Raw genomic sequence first — 16,600 nt, forward strand, 5'->3', positions numbered from 1 at the left:
CCTCCCGCACCCACCCAGTCTTTGGGGGAGGGGGGGGGAGGGGAATGCAAGCAATATGAAACATTAAGGGTAGACGAGGTATTGTTGGTCGAAGCAACCTAAAAATCGATTTTCATTATCTAGATCAATATATTATTGAAAATTAACACCTAGATGTTTTGCAAAAGTTCATTCTACAAATCGTATACTTTGCAAACTTGCTTAATTTATTGTTGTTAATGAGTTATGTACGTTTTACAAAAGTGTTGTTGTTTTAGCCCTCTTTACAACGTAACTCAAGAACCGCAGCACCTATAGAAGTATATCTGTGATATTTTAATTCTTCTACACGCTCGCTATGAATTGAGTAATGCAGTTTTTGCCAAAGCTCACTACCATTCGTTAGATGCTGTGAACTACCAAATCACAACAGTTTAAAATAATTAATAACCTTAATGTTTGCCACTCATGTTACTTGTAATGTTTAAACAAAGAGCACGTTTCTATGGTATCACTCACAGTAACCTGCTTACTTCTCATGTATGTTTTTGCTTAACACGTGTGCTATGAGCCATCATCTCCAAATACACAGTTCAGTGACCTCGAGGCCTCCATTCAACAAGAAAGTAAACCTGCTGTTATAGAGGATGAGGCCCACGTGCCAAGGCCAAATCGACTTTTACAATGTTTATTGAAGAGATAAAATATGCATAATCTTAGTTTGCGAGAAGATAAGAGGTCAAATTTTTCCATGTTAAAAATAGAATTACATGCTAGGCATGTTTGTTCCTCTTTGTCGTTTGTGTATTAATTATCATCATCATCATCATCATCATCATCATCATCATCATCATCATCGTCATCATTATCATCATCATCGTCGTCGTCGTCGTCGTCGTCGTCATCGTCGTCGTCATCATCATCATCATATCATCATCATCATCATCGCCTTCATCATTACCTGACTACTAGCCACAAACCCATACCAAGGAAAATAAAATATCAATTTTGCTGCAAGCCCTCAGAGAAAAATAATATACAAATATTTAAAATCATGTTTTATTACAACGTATCTAATAGTAATAGTAATTTACACACAACCATGACAACTGCTAAATTAAGCTGAAATGAAAAAAATATAGACTATAAAAAGTCTATAATGAAAATAAATGTTGTTGAACGTAATTATGGTGAATAGAGATAGTCAACACCCAGCAAAAAAGGTAACATTCAGGGACTTTCTGAGATTCATCGAGGACCAAATTTATCTGTAATGGAGAGCTATCATTTTCTTCGGAAGGAGGGGGATGGCAAATATAGGTGGGGTCATAATTTTTTGGAAAGAAAAATAGGGGGGACATTACATTTTTGAAGACCAAAATGTAGGGAGTCACAAGATGACCACAGATAGTGTGTTTATTTTATTCAAAAGGCTGATTTCAATACAATTTTAGCCTGTTTAGGGGTAAGGTTTATCGGCGGTGGGGGGGTCACACAATTTTTCAATTTTTTTGACGCCGATTTTTTGTAAATTTGGGACCCTCTTCTGAAGGAAATGATAGCCCCTAAAATTTGGAAGAAAACATAAATTGCAAATCTTGTGCAACTGAAAAGTTGCTATTTTCGCCTGTTTTGTCATACGGTTGTAAATTCAATGAATTATGACTTTGCTAAAGTGTGCTTACAAATTGATATGTAAAACCTGTTCAAATAGAATGTTCCTTGCTAGAAAATACCTAAATTGTTAATGTTGTTGCATGATTTTGAACAATTCCTCTTTTAAAAACTTAAAGTCATAATGTACGATCTTATAATATGAATTTGGTTAATTTTTTTCAAACCTGATTTTTGGCATATTTGTAATGTTTACACATGTCACAACTTGCACCTAAATGGAATCAGCCAAATTTGTTGTGTTTGTAGGTCAGAGCAAAGTTCGACATAAAGTCATAATTCAAGAAATTATGACTTTATGTCCGCCCATAGAACTGCGTGTTAAACGGCCAAAATAACAAGCAGTGTTTCTTTCACGTTACCTCGTTATTTCAGCTCAAAATGGACAGAAACCATTCCCGATCATTATTACTAGTATTATTTCAGCATTTTGAGTATATAATGACAAATTTAAAATTTGAAGGAAATCGTACATTAAGCCTTTAATACACGAAATGTACGTACATGATTTTATCAATGCAGGTTGGGTTCTTACCTTATTTTACCAGCTGAGCGGTGAGATGTCGTATAGACCAATTATTATCCAACCCGTTCAAACGAAAAGTACTGAACTTGTGTCAATGACTTGCCACTATTTGCTTATTCCACCCGTTATGGAATCCCGGGGGAGGCACTCGAATATGAAAGTGACGTACCGGTGCCTACTGAGCTCTACTGGACTATGATACTAGGTGTCTATCGGTCATTCAGTGTCGGCTCCAAGAAAATGGGGGTCATTATGATTGTGTGGACGCTAAAAATTGGGTGTCATTGACCGTGAAAAATAACTTTGCAGATTTGGTTTTAATTTCTATAATAAAAAAAAAAAACAGGGGGGGTGTCATTGGGTGTAAATGAAAAAAGGGGCCATTGGGTGGCAGATTTGGTGAAAAAGAGGGATCTATTGACAGGCATATGACGCGTGCCAATATAATGTGAGTGCCCCCGGGTATGCAATCCTTGGAAAGGAATAGACCTTCCGACTCCCTTGCAACTTTGAATCTTGAGCCTCTACACACCGGCCAGGGGCTCTTTTCACGTGCCTCCTGGCACGATCGTGCAATGAGAATAAAAAGCCGTGCAGTGAGAAGTAAAAACTACGTGTTTAAAATATTATGTACAGTCAAGTTTCAATCACACCAATGACCAGGAAATTAAACATGTTAAGGGGGTACTACACCCATGGCCAATTTTGTGCCTATTTTTGCATTTTTCTCAAAAATTATAGCACATTGGTGTTAAGTAAGATTTGTATATTATAGGGGCAAGGACTACAACTACTGCACTGAAAATTCTGCAACTCAAGGCAAGTAATTATTGATTTATTGATCAAATATTGATTTTCCCCATTTTTGACTGTAACTCCACAACTGTTGTCTGTGCTGAAATAAAATTTCCAGTGCAGTAGTTGTAGTCCTTGCCCTATAATAAACATATCTTACTTGTCACCAATGCGCTATAATTTTTGAGAAAAATCCCGAGAAAAATGCAAAAATAGGCACAAAATTGGGCAGGGGTGTAGTAGTACCCCCTTAAAGCAAGCTGTTCCTCCACAAAGTATCAAGACAGACGGAGTCAAAACTGGAGTCAAAAATTCCTATGCAAAAAGAATTAGTTTGTGGTAGTCAGTCAATTATTCATTTTGTGAAAACAATCAAGCAAATATTGCTTTACAACGCCTCTGGCAACGCACTTTCTCCCCAATTTTTCGATCACCTGTGGCGCGATGGCGGAAAGCCTTGGCACAAAAGGATGCGCAACAGGCGTGGAGGCAATGTGTTGTATGCGTTTTTGCATTCTTAACATTTGTAAAACATAATACCATTTAACTTGATATTACTGTCTGTTCAATTAGCTTAGATTCTTGTAATTTTAAGATATTTGAAAAAATAAAAAAATGTAATCAAAGTCATCAAAGAAAAGTTAAGTGTTAGCACAGCCTTAGACCCAACTTTTCAAATTCCAAAGTTCAATTTGAAACCCCATTCCTTTTCAATTTTGGCCTTTTCCCGCGATATTTTTTTATAACAAGCCGTAGAACGTCGGGTACCATAAACTTTTTTGAATCAATCCATTCAGTGCAACGGGGACGATTGTCGTAATAATTAGATGCGCTGAGAATGAGATAGTACGTATTCGACCATCCGCATCAGGAAGTATTGTCCAGCAAAATAGCTATTCGCTACTTGCACGGTTCCGCCATTATGCACTATGTGCGGGGAGAGCCTCGAACTGGCAGCATACATGAATGGGAATTGAACTAGTCATAACGTTCTGTGTAAGGTTACATAATTCTTCCTTTCATGTATGCTGCCAGTTCGAGGCTCTCCCGCACATAGTGCATAATGGCGGAACCGTGCAAGTAGCGAATAGGCCTATTTGCCAGTAATTCGTGTTGAAACCCCACTGTTGAAACATGTTATACATAAAAAAAAGTAAAGATGAACTAAGGTTTTCAGAATAGGCCAGCTTATATAAATACATTCCTTGCGTATTTATTTTATTTATTTATTTATTTATTTATTTATTTATTTATTTATTTATTTATTTATTTATTTATTTATTTATTTATTTATTTATTTATTGTGTGGATTTATTATCAATTTGATATTTTGTTTTGTTGAATACAAACTATGAAAAAGACATTTGGAAACAAAAGAATTTTTGTATAAGAAAATATTATTTAAAACAATGACAATGATAAAGTCACTGTATCTGAAAATGTCAAGCGAATGCTGATATTCTTGGGAAATAATGATAGTATTATAACCGGGCTTTATGAGGTCTGTTGATGTTGATCTGGGGAATTAACTCAGGTAGAGACTGCACGAATTTACGATGAAAATACAAAGTTAATATTCCTTTGATTGATGTGATATTTATTTGTGATCCTTCTTCCTTAACTTCCAAAACTTCACTAACTCTCAAAACACATTTCTTAACCCACATCACTTACATCCAACTTAACCATCTAATCATCATGTAGGAAACCATCACTTTCCTAGAACTCATCTCTATTGTTTTTACCATGATACATTAACCTTGCTTGTACTACTAATCTTGAGAAGATGATAGGCGGTAGCTTCCTTTAAGAAATCATGCACCTTATGAATGATATACAATTTTGTACTTGGAAAAGGATGAAAGTAACATTTGTTCTCTGGACGCCATCAGGGCGATGGCCTAGATTGTGGTTGTTCATAATCACTTAAAGAATTCCTTAATTACTAAAAGAATGTCATAATTATGCCAGGTAAGTCATGAGAACCAAAGTCGACTGACCATCGTGATTATTACTCATCCATCATCAAGGTTGCAAACATAGGAAAACATATACATTTCTAAACCATGTTAATTAACCATACAAAATAATTAGTAATCATTATCATAACCAATATATAAACAAAACAACAAAAGTAATAACAAACAGTTTCTTTGGCCTATGATAGTATTGTACAAAACTCAATTTACATTATATCGATGAAACCATAAGAATGAGATCCATAATTTTAATGTCATTGTTTAGGAAAAAACAATGCTCGGAATAATGTTATGCATAAAACGTAATCGCGCATACCTCACGGAGCTTCACCTAATTTCGTGCAACAAAAACCGGTGGACCATCATCACCTATCCAATAACCGGAACGGTATAACAATTGAAATGGCAGGACAGATTGGTGGACATAATTGTTTTGCTAAATTCGATAGGGTCTATGCCCTAAGTTGAGAATGGACCGTCCCACTCGATTTGCGAAAAGGTCGCGAAACCTTTTGGTGGACCCAAGTAACTGCCTAAAATGAGGCAAAATTGAAAAGAAATGGGGTTTTAAATTGAACTTTGGAATTTAAAAAGTGTAAATCACGTTAGGTCTAAGGCTGTGCTAACACTTTTCTTTGATGACTTTTACCACAATTTATTATTTTTTCAAATATCTTAAAATTTCAAGAATCTAAGCTAATTGAACAGACAGTAGATAGAAAACGAGTTGGGTACTTTCATTGAAATGCAGCTAGGTATAAAAATTACAATTCAATTACATGGATTGACATTTTAAATGAAAATCTAGCTTTCTAAATAAACCCAAACATTTTCTATCTGTGATTAATATTTTACAGAAATTGTAATTTTATGAAATTGGAGGCACTCTGTTCATATTATGCATAGTTTTCATTCGTTTTTGCATTCTGATTAGCTTTTTAAACTAATAAAAATCCCAAAGGTTGAAATACTTGCAAAGGTCGAAAACGAATGATAATTATAGCTTGGTATTAGTGAACCAGGTGTGTACTTTCATCAAACTGTCCATGCTGTAGCTAAGTAAAATAATGACAAGTCAATTAAAGGGATTTACATTTCAATGAAAAACTCCCGGAAAAACTACCCTTCAAAATAATTCTAAATTAAAGGCAGCTTAAGAGTGAATAACGTCACTCTCCAAATATGGTAAACGCACTTCAGCGGGGTCTTTAACTTTGTTTACAATGGACAACGTATACTCGGGGAGCTAGAGGCACGTCCTGTGCATCCCCCAGGACTAAACCAAACCAACTTTTTTAGGTTCCTGAGATGACCCCAAAACATAATCAGGATGTTCCCAAAAATATAAACTGGCCCCAAGTGGGTTTTTCCAAGATGGCGTCCAAAATGGCCCCCAAATGCAGGTAATCACTATAAATGACCATATATGAATACTATTTCTGAATCAAACTAACCTTTTTAGCTTAATTAAAGAGCCCAGCATAAACTCAAGTTGATATAAAGAAAAAGAATTCCCAACAGTCAGTATAATTTCAAAATGGCGCCCAAAATGGCCGCCAAATACTGAAAAAAAAAAAAGACTATAAGTTATCATATTACGGGATTTTTCTGAATCAAACTATAACTTTTTGGTTTGATTTAGGGCCTAATATACTTCTAAGATATGATAAAGGGAAACAGCATCACAGCCATCAGTGTCCTTCTGTGATAGCACCTAAAATGGCCGCCGAAATTGGCACCAATACTAAATATGACTAAAAATTCTCAAATATTAATGCTTATTCAGTCAAATTTAAAGTCAAACTTGAGACATCTTTGACCCTGAATGAAAAAAACAAAACAAAAACAAAAACAACAACAACAACAACAATTAAAATATATAGCAAATATTGTTTCCTCCCTATTACAAGTTTACATCGATAATGATATAAATAAATAAATGGGAGTCCCCCTATAGCGGATGTATACTTTTCTCACTATTGCACAGGTTAACATCGGCAATGACATAAATAAATGAATATACATTTTCTATATGTCCACCGCTTTCTACTCACAAACATGTAAAGCTGTTAAAAATAAATATATAGCAAGTTTTCTTTTCTCACTATAGCACAGGTTAACATCAGTAATGACATAAATTAGAAATAAATGGACATTTTCTATAGCGAGTGTCCACCGCTTTCTACTCACAAACATGTAAAGCTGTTAAAAATAAATATATAGCAAGTATTAATTTCTCACTATTGAAGAGTTCAACATAAATAATAACATAAATTGGGGCCAGTTTATATTTTTGGGAACATCCTGATTATGTTTTGGGGTCATCTCAGGAACCTAAAAAAGTTGGTTTGGTTTAGTCCTGGGGGGATGCACAGGACGTGCCTATAGCTCCCCGAGTAGTACTCTTTGGCGATGTCGTATTGTGGTGGGTGAGAACGGCAATAACTTTCGACGTAATTTGTATGTTAATTTACGATCAAAATCGCCAGACGGGTCGCCAGATTGCCGGGCAGATTGCTACGGAGTTATGTTGTCAGTTCTGGTAAGATTAAGAAGATCGTAGTACTTTTTCTCCGGGTTTTTTCTACGTTTGTGGGTTATTTACGAACTGAACTTAGGACGGGAAAGCTTACTCAAGTTACTAGTACTATGAGACCGAGTTGTTCCGACTGATATTCTCCAAATTGGAACGTTGATATATCAAGTCTGAGAAGACATACATACACGTGAAAATTCTGGGTTTTGGTGCCCACAGTCAGGCAGTAATGCTTTGAAATCAATTCTATGACTTTTATAAAAATCTAGAATGGTAAAATCGAATGTCAGACGACTCGACCTTCTGACAACTAGACCGCCCTAATAACTCGACCTACGGACAAGTCGACCACCCTGACAATTCGACCTCCGTAATCGCCGTGGACGTGGTGCATTAGTCAATGATTAATACAAAAGAATTCAATATCGTAGCCATTCGGATATTGTTTCTATTGTATCATGATACATTGCGCTAATCACCTTATCAAGTTAATACCAAAATATTGCCAAGATATCCCTTTCCTATGCAGAGCTATTTCAAGCTAGTATCTTTTATCATTAGTTTATTATTAATTATTATTATAACTTTATATCGTCAATATACAATCAACTATTCCTCACGCAATGTTGATATGTACGTGTTAGATGAACAAACTAAGTAAATAATAATAATTAATTAATTAATTGCTAATTAAATAAATCAATCAATTTGCAATATTAATAAATAAATAAACATAATAGAATGTAAATAGATAAACAAGACATAATAAATACATAATGGATAATAATAAAAATACATTAAGGGGGTACTACACCCCTCGATAAATTTGTGTCTATTTTGGCATTTTTCTCAAAAACTAATAACACATTGGTAACAAAACTTATGTATATTATACGGGCAAGGAATTCAATTACTACACTGGAATTTCAGTGACCCAAGACAAGCGGTTCGTTATTTATGATAAGAAATAAGGTACCGCTACGATGTACCTCATTTTCTATCATATATACTGAACCGCTTGTCTTGAGTCACTGAAATTTCAGTGTAGTAATTGGATTCCTTGCCCCAATAATATACATAACTTTTGTTACCAGTGTCTTATTATTTTTGGAGAAAAATGCAAAAATAGTCACAAATTTACCACAGGGGTGTAGTACCCCCTTAATAACACCAAGAAAGAGGAAAAAGAAGCAAAGAAACAAATTAAGTTTTACAATGTGACTTCTCGATCACATTATATTCTTGGCCAATATCACTAAAATAATTAACAATAAAACCACTAATAGTGACATGTAAGTACATTCAATGATATGTGACCGTACAGCACGAATGAGCCGTAAATTCCCTAAATTGTATTCTGAGTTAGAGTGTAAAATGTGTACGAAGGTCGTATTCATCGATAACTTCAGCTGGCGCGACATCTATCTCATTTTTATAGTCAAACACCAATTAATAATCCTATTGTTGAAGTGGATAATAAGCTTCTACCTTAGATGGCTATAGACATTGGCTAAATCCTGTTCAAGTGGTGTCCAGGCATTGTATTTTGTATAGGTATGTATAACCAACAATTAACAATGAGAGAACTTTCTTAAACCTCGTTGACTTGGGGATGATTTGAAATGACCGCCAATTATGACTGTTTGATATTTATTGCCAGCAATGTGGAAAAAGTGACACATGTAGAAACGAAAAAAGCTATAATTTTGTTGAAGGAGCAAAGTTTAACACACCATAACCCCACTTCTGGATATCGTTTGTGAAGTCAAATGATATACCATTTTAAAGCTTATGATGTATATTTTCTAAACACGAAATAAAAAAAAATTGACCGGGGGAGGAATTTACGGCTCATTCGCTGTGAACGGTCACATATTATAACAATAATATTCACTTAATATGAACAAACAGAACATCAACCAAAAATAAACAAACAAGAGCAGTCGTCGTCGATATCATCAATGAATGCACCATGTGCACGGCGATTACGGGGGTCGAATTGTCAGGGAGGTCGAATTGTCTAAAGGTCGAGTTGTCATCATGGTCATGGCGGTTGAGTTGTCAGAAGTCGAGTTGTCAGAAGGTCGAGTCGTCTGACATTCGATTTTACTATTCTATATTCTATATAATTATTATAAAAGTCATAAAATTGATTCAAAAGCATTACTGCATGACTGTGGCCACCCCGGGTGGGCACCAAAACCCCAAGTTTTCACTTGTACATGTATGTCTTCTCAGATTTGATATATCAACGTTATATATCAGTCGGAGCAACCTCGGACTTATAGTACTAGTAACTTGAGTATGCTTAAGCTTATACCGTCCTAAGGGACCTTTCACAAACACTTGTTAGGGGGGGGGGGGGGCTGATGCAAAAAAAATTCATAGCGAAAAATTTTCAGGGCCCCCCTTTTGGACATGGAAATTATGGGTCAACCCCATAGAAAAGCATATAAACTAAATTTTCCCGGGAAAATTTGTGGTCAATTTTTTCAGGGCCCCCCTTTAAGAGGGTACAATCTTATACGAGGGTCATTCAAAACCTTCATCATCACATCTCTGTTATCGTACGTGCCAGGATATTGAAATTACTCATAATTATACCTTTACTTTAAATCTAGGCTACAAAATAAAAGTTATTTGATGAAAATGTGAACTAAAGCCGAAAGTTTAGTAAGCATCATATTGTAGCTTTGAAAAATCTCCATAAAATTGTTTTTAAGATGTGGTTGTCCAACTGCTTACTCAAGATAAATATTTTGTTCCTATTTAAACACCCTGACATGCATTGGGACTTCAAATCAAAATAAAACATGTTTTATATGAAAAGAAAACATCGAAAGCTATCGAAGGGTTTAACAGACACACATATGTTCTTACCGTTCTATTTATTTACTTCTATTTATTTATTTCTCTTCATTTCTTCATCTTTCTCTCTTCTTCCAGTCCCCCTCTCATTCTCCATATCCCCTCCTCCACCTCTTCCTCCCTCATCCCCTCCCAAGACCTCTCATAGAAGAGCTGCCATCCCCTGGGTACGCCACTGTTTATGCCAATCTCCTTAAAATAAAATAAAATGTCTTTTGTGCTTACGGCTACTCAATCACACCCTTGGGTTGTATGGGAACAAAAGGTACTTTTTGTTCCAGTAGGCGCTTTCACGGGACTTTCGTTTGATCACTTATTGACATAGCCTGCTAGGTAAAGCGTTAATACGCTGTCAGGTCAGCTTACCGATTTAATGGCGGAAGCCCTTTGTCCCGAACAAAAGGTACTTTTCGATGAATAGCTTGGCGGAAAATCAAATCGGCATCAAAGGAACAAAGCAATACGTAATCTATTTCCCATCCTTTCTATCTAACCTCCTTGAATACACTGTTCAATGACCGTATTGTGATGTGGCGGGAGTTTTTAAAAGCACGGGACCTTAACAAAACATGATGCGCGCGCATATTTCCGGGCAAGAAATAATGTGCATAATAAAGACACATTGGCTGACAATGACGTGACATGTCAACCCAATCTAAAGTGTGATCAAAACATTATAGTCTGACATACTGCAGTTACTGTCCGTTTTCCTATACACAATACACAGTGCTCTCACCATTGACGCGTGACCTCTACAAATGATGTATGTTGGAAGAATGGGCACTTGCCTAGTTAACATCACTGTGTGAAAAATAACCAGCCAATATTTAACTTATTCTCCAAACTTCTAGCAAATATATTTCTCTAACATGACCTAAAATTACAGCTAGGTTAGATGTTCAGAAATAGTCGCACTTTTGTAAAATATGAGTGAGGGCAAGGCATAGCAAGCCAACTCCCCGTGTTAATTGAATGGAGATTTGACCGAAAATATTGGGATCGGACCGCTCACTTCTGAAGGATGCCACAAAAAAAACGGTACAAGCTACATTTAAACTATTCTCTGGCAATCATGATGAGTTTCTTATATAGTATGCCGAAATTGGGTACTGTAGGTGATTGACAAAGGGTCGCACTTTTGTGTTTTAGGAAGGATATGTAAACGACAGATAACACCTAAAATATGAAGAAATTATTTCCAAACCGTGTTAAGTCAACAATCATTATGTTGCTCATTTTCAAGAATGCTGGTTAACAAAATGCAGGCCATTGTCTCATTTCGTGAACAAAGGTCTACATACCATTGTTTCCTTGCGTTTCCTTTATAATCGGTTACCCAACTGAAGCTGTATTATAGCAGCTCATTGCTATATCGCACATATAAAACAGACACATGTGCACAGCCAGAGAAGATCCGATTTAATCAGTTGAGCTGTTTCAATGAGTGTTATCTTGGTTTAATAGCTTTTAATGGGGTTTAAGTCCTGCAAAGGTCGAGGTGAATTCTACTGTAGACATGACTGCATCATGATAAAGTATGACCAGTACAAAAAGTCCAGAACGATTTTTCATTTATTTTCTAATCATTTTCGTAAGTTACACAGCTGAAGTTATGAAAGGGTTGAAAGACTACGATATTATGGCATAAAAAAAGAAATATTCATTTGGTCTTTATTCTTATAAGCTGTACCCTTAACGTATTTTGTTGGTATAAGTAAATCGTGACATCTTACTTGGGATGGTATTTGAAGCATACGGCGTCTTTTATCAGCAGAGAAAGTACGTTTCTGACAGGTTTCAGAGCGAGTGTTACTTTTTGTTAAGATTCGAGTTTCAAGTATCGAGTTTCAAATTCAAAATGTCGAAATATTATTTGTTAGCTGCATACGGTATCATAATGATGTACGATTGTCGGTAGATAGTTATATATAGTGGTATAGTTAAGAACCACGTGAGTCTACATAGTCAGTGACACTGTATTTTCCTGATCAGACAAAGTAAAGTATGATTCCAAGAAGGATTGCCACGAACACCAGTAGTTTCAAGATGGCCGCTACCTTGGACGCTTCTTCTTTAGGCACTTTCCTTGTCATTGTTGGCTCTTCAATTCGGTCCCATGCTGTGTATATGGCTTCTTTAGCACCTTCCCACATCCCAGGGCCCATGAGACGATACTGGTAAGGGTAACAAGGTCCGAAGAAGCAACGAAGTGCTAGAGCTGGATCCTTAAAGAACAGATTCCACAGATCTGGTTTAGCGCCGAATTCGCTGGCAACCTCATCCATGAATGGTATCCAATCTACTTGGATGGTGTGCCTTTGACGTGCCACGTATCTCTTCTGCATGTCATTCTTCTTCCTAATGATGTCTTCCCACATCATGTCACGACTTGGAAGCTTAGTGGCTCCTCTGAAGACGCGGGTTGCCCATCGACATTGCAACTCAGCTATTGGATTGATCGCACCCCATGGTTGAACTAAACCAATGAAAGCTATGGTCTGGTGCTTCAGATTTGGAGGAAACACATACTTGTATAAAGACACTTGATTCTTTTCTACTTTGATGACAGATGAATCAACCATTGGAAACCCAAAGTTGTATCCTGTCGCTAGAATGATATTGTCTACGTTCTCTTCAACAGTTCCATCTTCAAATTCTACGCTGGTTGGAAGAATCTTTTAATGTTACACTTGATCTTAATGGTGCCATTAAGAATGCGATTAGCCAAGGCATCATTGACTGTGGGGTGAGCTTGAAGTGGACGATGCGCTGGTTTTATCCCATACCGAGCGTGGTCGAAATGTTTGCTCGAGGTCCTTTCAAATGCCAAATTTTGTAAACTGAGCGGCACTGCCGAAAAAAAAGCGCGACGTTGAAAGATGACATCTACTGGCAATCCGTAATCTCCCACTCGATTTAAGACCCATGTTCCAGTTCTGGTCACTTGAAATACCTGCAAAATAAACACATGATAGACCGATCATTATTAATAATGAAATTTTATAACACGCACCCGTCAAGAGTCACTTGCTGCGCAACAACAGGAATATGAACATAAAGGAGAATATGATGAACAGAGCATCCAGAAAATATACAAAATACCATTACAAGAAAACATTCTACACTACAAGTCATCAGCAAAAGCGATATTAAACAGATGTGTTTTTAACAAAGATTTAAAAGAGTCCAAAGTGGTACATTTTTTAATATGAGCAGGAAGATGGTTCCAAAGTTTAGGAGCACAACTGACAAAAGAACGGTTGCCAAAAGAGTTGTTAAATCTTAGTTCCCGAAGAAGATGAAGATTGGCTGAACGAAGTAAGTTTGCAGATGCTCGGAGATATATTATGACGGTGCTTTAGTGATTTGAAAACAAAAGTGAGAATCTTAAAATCAATGCGAGTATTGGAGTGAAGTGAGAACGTTACTTGTGAGAGTGATGAGACGAGCGGCAGTATTTTGAACCAATTGCATACGACGCAGTTGAGATTGGGGAAGACCCAGTGGCGTAGCTGTCGGGGGCAAAAATTGCCTATTTGGGCCCCCGCCCCCTAGTGCAAGGAAAACAGAGGGAGAGAGAGGAAAAAGAGAGGAGAGAGAGAGAGGAGAGGGAGGAGGGGCAGAGAGATGGGGATCCATACGATATGCAATACCATACGATTATTATCAATACGCCTGGCAAAAATTGTTTATTTGGGCCACCGCCCCCCCAAGTGGGAAATTTGGTGGATTTGGGCCCCCGCCCCATACAGTCTTGCCCCTCCTGGAAAAAAGTCCCAGCTTCGCCGCTGGGAAGACCGTACAAACGAGAATTACATATGTCCAAGAGAGATATAACAAGTGAATGAACAATGAGTTGAGTTGCTTCTGTTGTGAGATATTTCTTGCAGATGTTGCGAATTTGATGATAGGCAGCTTTGAGAGATGACGAAACTGGCAATTTATGCGACATATCAGAGTCAAAAATGACACCCATATTGTGTGCATCACAAGATGGTGGAATTTGTGAATCTCCGATGACAATATTATTAATGATGGATTTAGATTTCTGATGCTTTGAACCGATAATGAGAAATTCGGTTTTGGTGTCATTGAGTTTAACAACGTTTTCACGCATCCACAGTCTGATTTCCTTGATGCAAGCTTCAATGCAAGAAATACTTTGAGAAGAATCACATTACTTGAAGGAAACATAAATCTGGGTGTCATCTGCCTAAAGATAAAATTGTAGATTGTGCCTTCTGACTATGTCACCAATTGAATGAGTTTAGATGGTAAACCATTGTGGCCCCAAAATCGAACCCTGCGGTAGGCCCAATTTATTTAAGTCGGTGATGACAATACGCTGAGATCTATATTCCTAACACTAAACAAACCCTAATTATATTGGATAAATCTAATCAGTTTCTGATTTCAATTAAAGCGTGCCAGTCTCTGAAAAAACTGTACCATCAAAAAATTACTTTTGAGTAGCCATAACGAAACAGGGCGGAATAATGATAATCTACTTGAGTCAATGCCCACGTACCAGTTCTGGTCACCTGATATTAATACAGTGCAAATACAAAAAAAGTGAAAAGGTAGCGAAATATCCTCCTATAAAGGACGATGCTCCTCATTGCTCATGACTAACCAATGATAGACATGAACAAATGTTAACTTTTTTATAAAGATTTTATGATCCACAAAGATTAAGGTCCAGAGGTTTGTCAATCTTATTTTTTACCCTTGCTACCTTTTATACCACTTTTTGTATTGGTTTATTCATTAATGTTTTCTTTACTTTTGATTTATTTTTTACCTGAGAACACACGTGGCTAAGCTCCACTGCGGCATCTCCGCCAGAATTGCCAACACCAACGACAATAGTCCTCGAATCCTCGTAGCCCTTGGTAGTTTTGTACTCATGCGTGTGAACAACCTTGCCCTTGAAATCCTTTAGCCCTGGAAAATCTGGGATGTTGGGTTCCACGTGATGTCCAGAACAGACCAGTACCGCGTCAAAGTTTTCCTGCCATTCACTGTCGTCCTCCCTGCTCTTCAATTCAAGTCGCCATTGTCCTGTTGTATCGTAGTCGTCAGCAGGAGTCACGTGCTTGATGTAGGTTTGGTATTTGATGTACTTTTCCAATCCAAAATGATCAGCGTAGAGATGGAAGTACTTCCTGAGATATCTATTGTGCATGAAGTTGGGAAAGTCTTTAGGTGCGGGGAAGTCGCTGTAGGCCATGTGCTCTTTGCTAGTGTTGATGACGGTGGATTTGAACACACAACCTTGACCATCTCGGTTCTCACGATACCACCATAAACCACCGATGCCAGTTGATTTCTCGAAACATACGGGTTCGAGTCCTTCGTCCAGACATGATTTAATCGCTACAAGCCCACTGGCTCCTGCGCCGATGACAGCTACTCTCTTCTTTTCCATTGTAAATCTACGTCAGTGGTCTGGAATAAACGTAATTATGGTGAATAGAGAATATTAACATACAAAAAATAACTTTGAAATGAAATTGGTGTTTAATGTAGTAGACAATATATTATAATTGAAAACAGGGATAAAACGACTAGTTTGCGTCTGACGTCACTGTCAATCAAATTCTCTACGAAGTTGATTGGTTAATAGCACGTACAAGGAAGGTCGATTTATCTGGTGCCGATCGGAGCAAAGGAATAGCAGTAAATGGCGAAAAATTACGTACTTTTACAAGGCAAAAGACAATTTTTCTAGGCATTGTTGACATGGTGCCTTCGCGAAAGAAAGTTTCCTACTATTGAGACCCAACTTTTGAGATGGTGTTTGAAGGTACAAAATTAACAATAAGGCGTCCGGTTTTGAAGCCGTGTTCAGCAACTCATATCATCACGACACTTGTAAACAAACCGTGCTCGAGTTCGATTGACAGATGACGTCAGACGCAAACTAGTCTTTTATCTATGTCTTTCATTATAGAGGCAAATAAGATATTGTCATCTACATTTATTAGTTCATTGGTCATGTGTAATTTACAGATTATCGTTACTACGCAAAAAGCCGTGAAGTGCGCAGTAAGGACGTGAGCATTGGCGTGACGAAATCAGGTCTACCCGCAAAGGCTCATGGGGTTTATCGAAAAGGTCCTTTGGTAGTCAATACCTTATTGTTCAGTAATGTTGTTGCATGACATGGAAATCTTTTCACAAAATTAATACATGAAAGAAATATATTTACATGATGATTCAAATCCAGCTTAATTTCTTACC

At 37.1% G+C, this 16,600-nt stretch overlaps 1 pseudogene; it reads right to left on the minus strand.

Annotated features, from left to right (window-relative positions):
- Positions 1–10,426: 10,426 nt before the first annotated feature.
- On the minus strand, positions 10,427–15,951 carry LOC140136514 (flavin-containing monooxygenase 5-like; annotated as a pseudogene).
- Between the last annotated feature and the right edge of the window lie 649 nt (positions 15,952–16,600).

Source organism: Amphiura filiformis, chromosome 16 (assembly GCF_039555335.1).
Source record: "Amphiura filiformis chromosome 16, Afil_fr2py, whole genome shotgun sequence".
NCBI classification, from domain to species: domain Eukaryota; kingdom Metazoa; phylum Echinodermata; class Ophiuroidea; order Amphilepidida; family Amphiuridae; genus Amphiura; species Amphiura filiformis.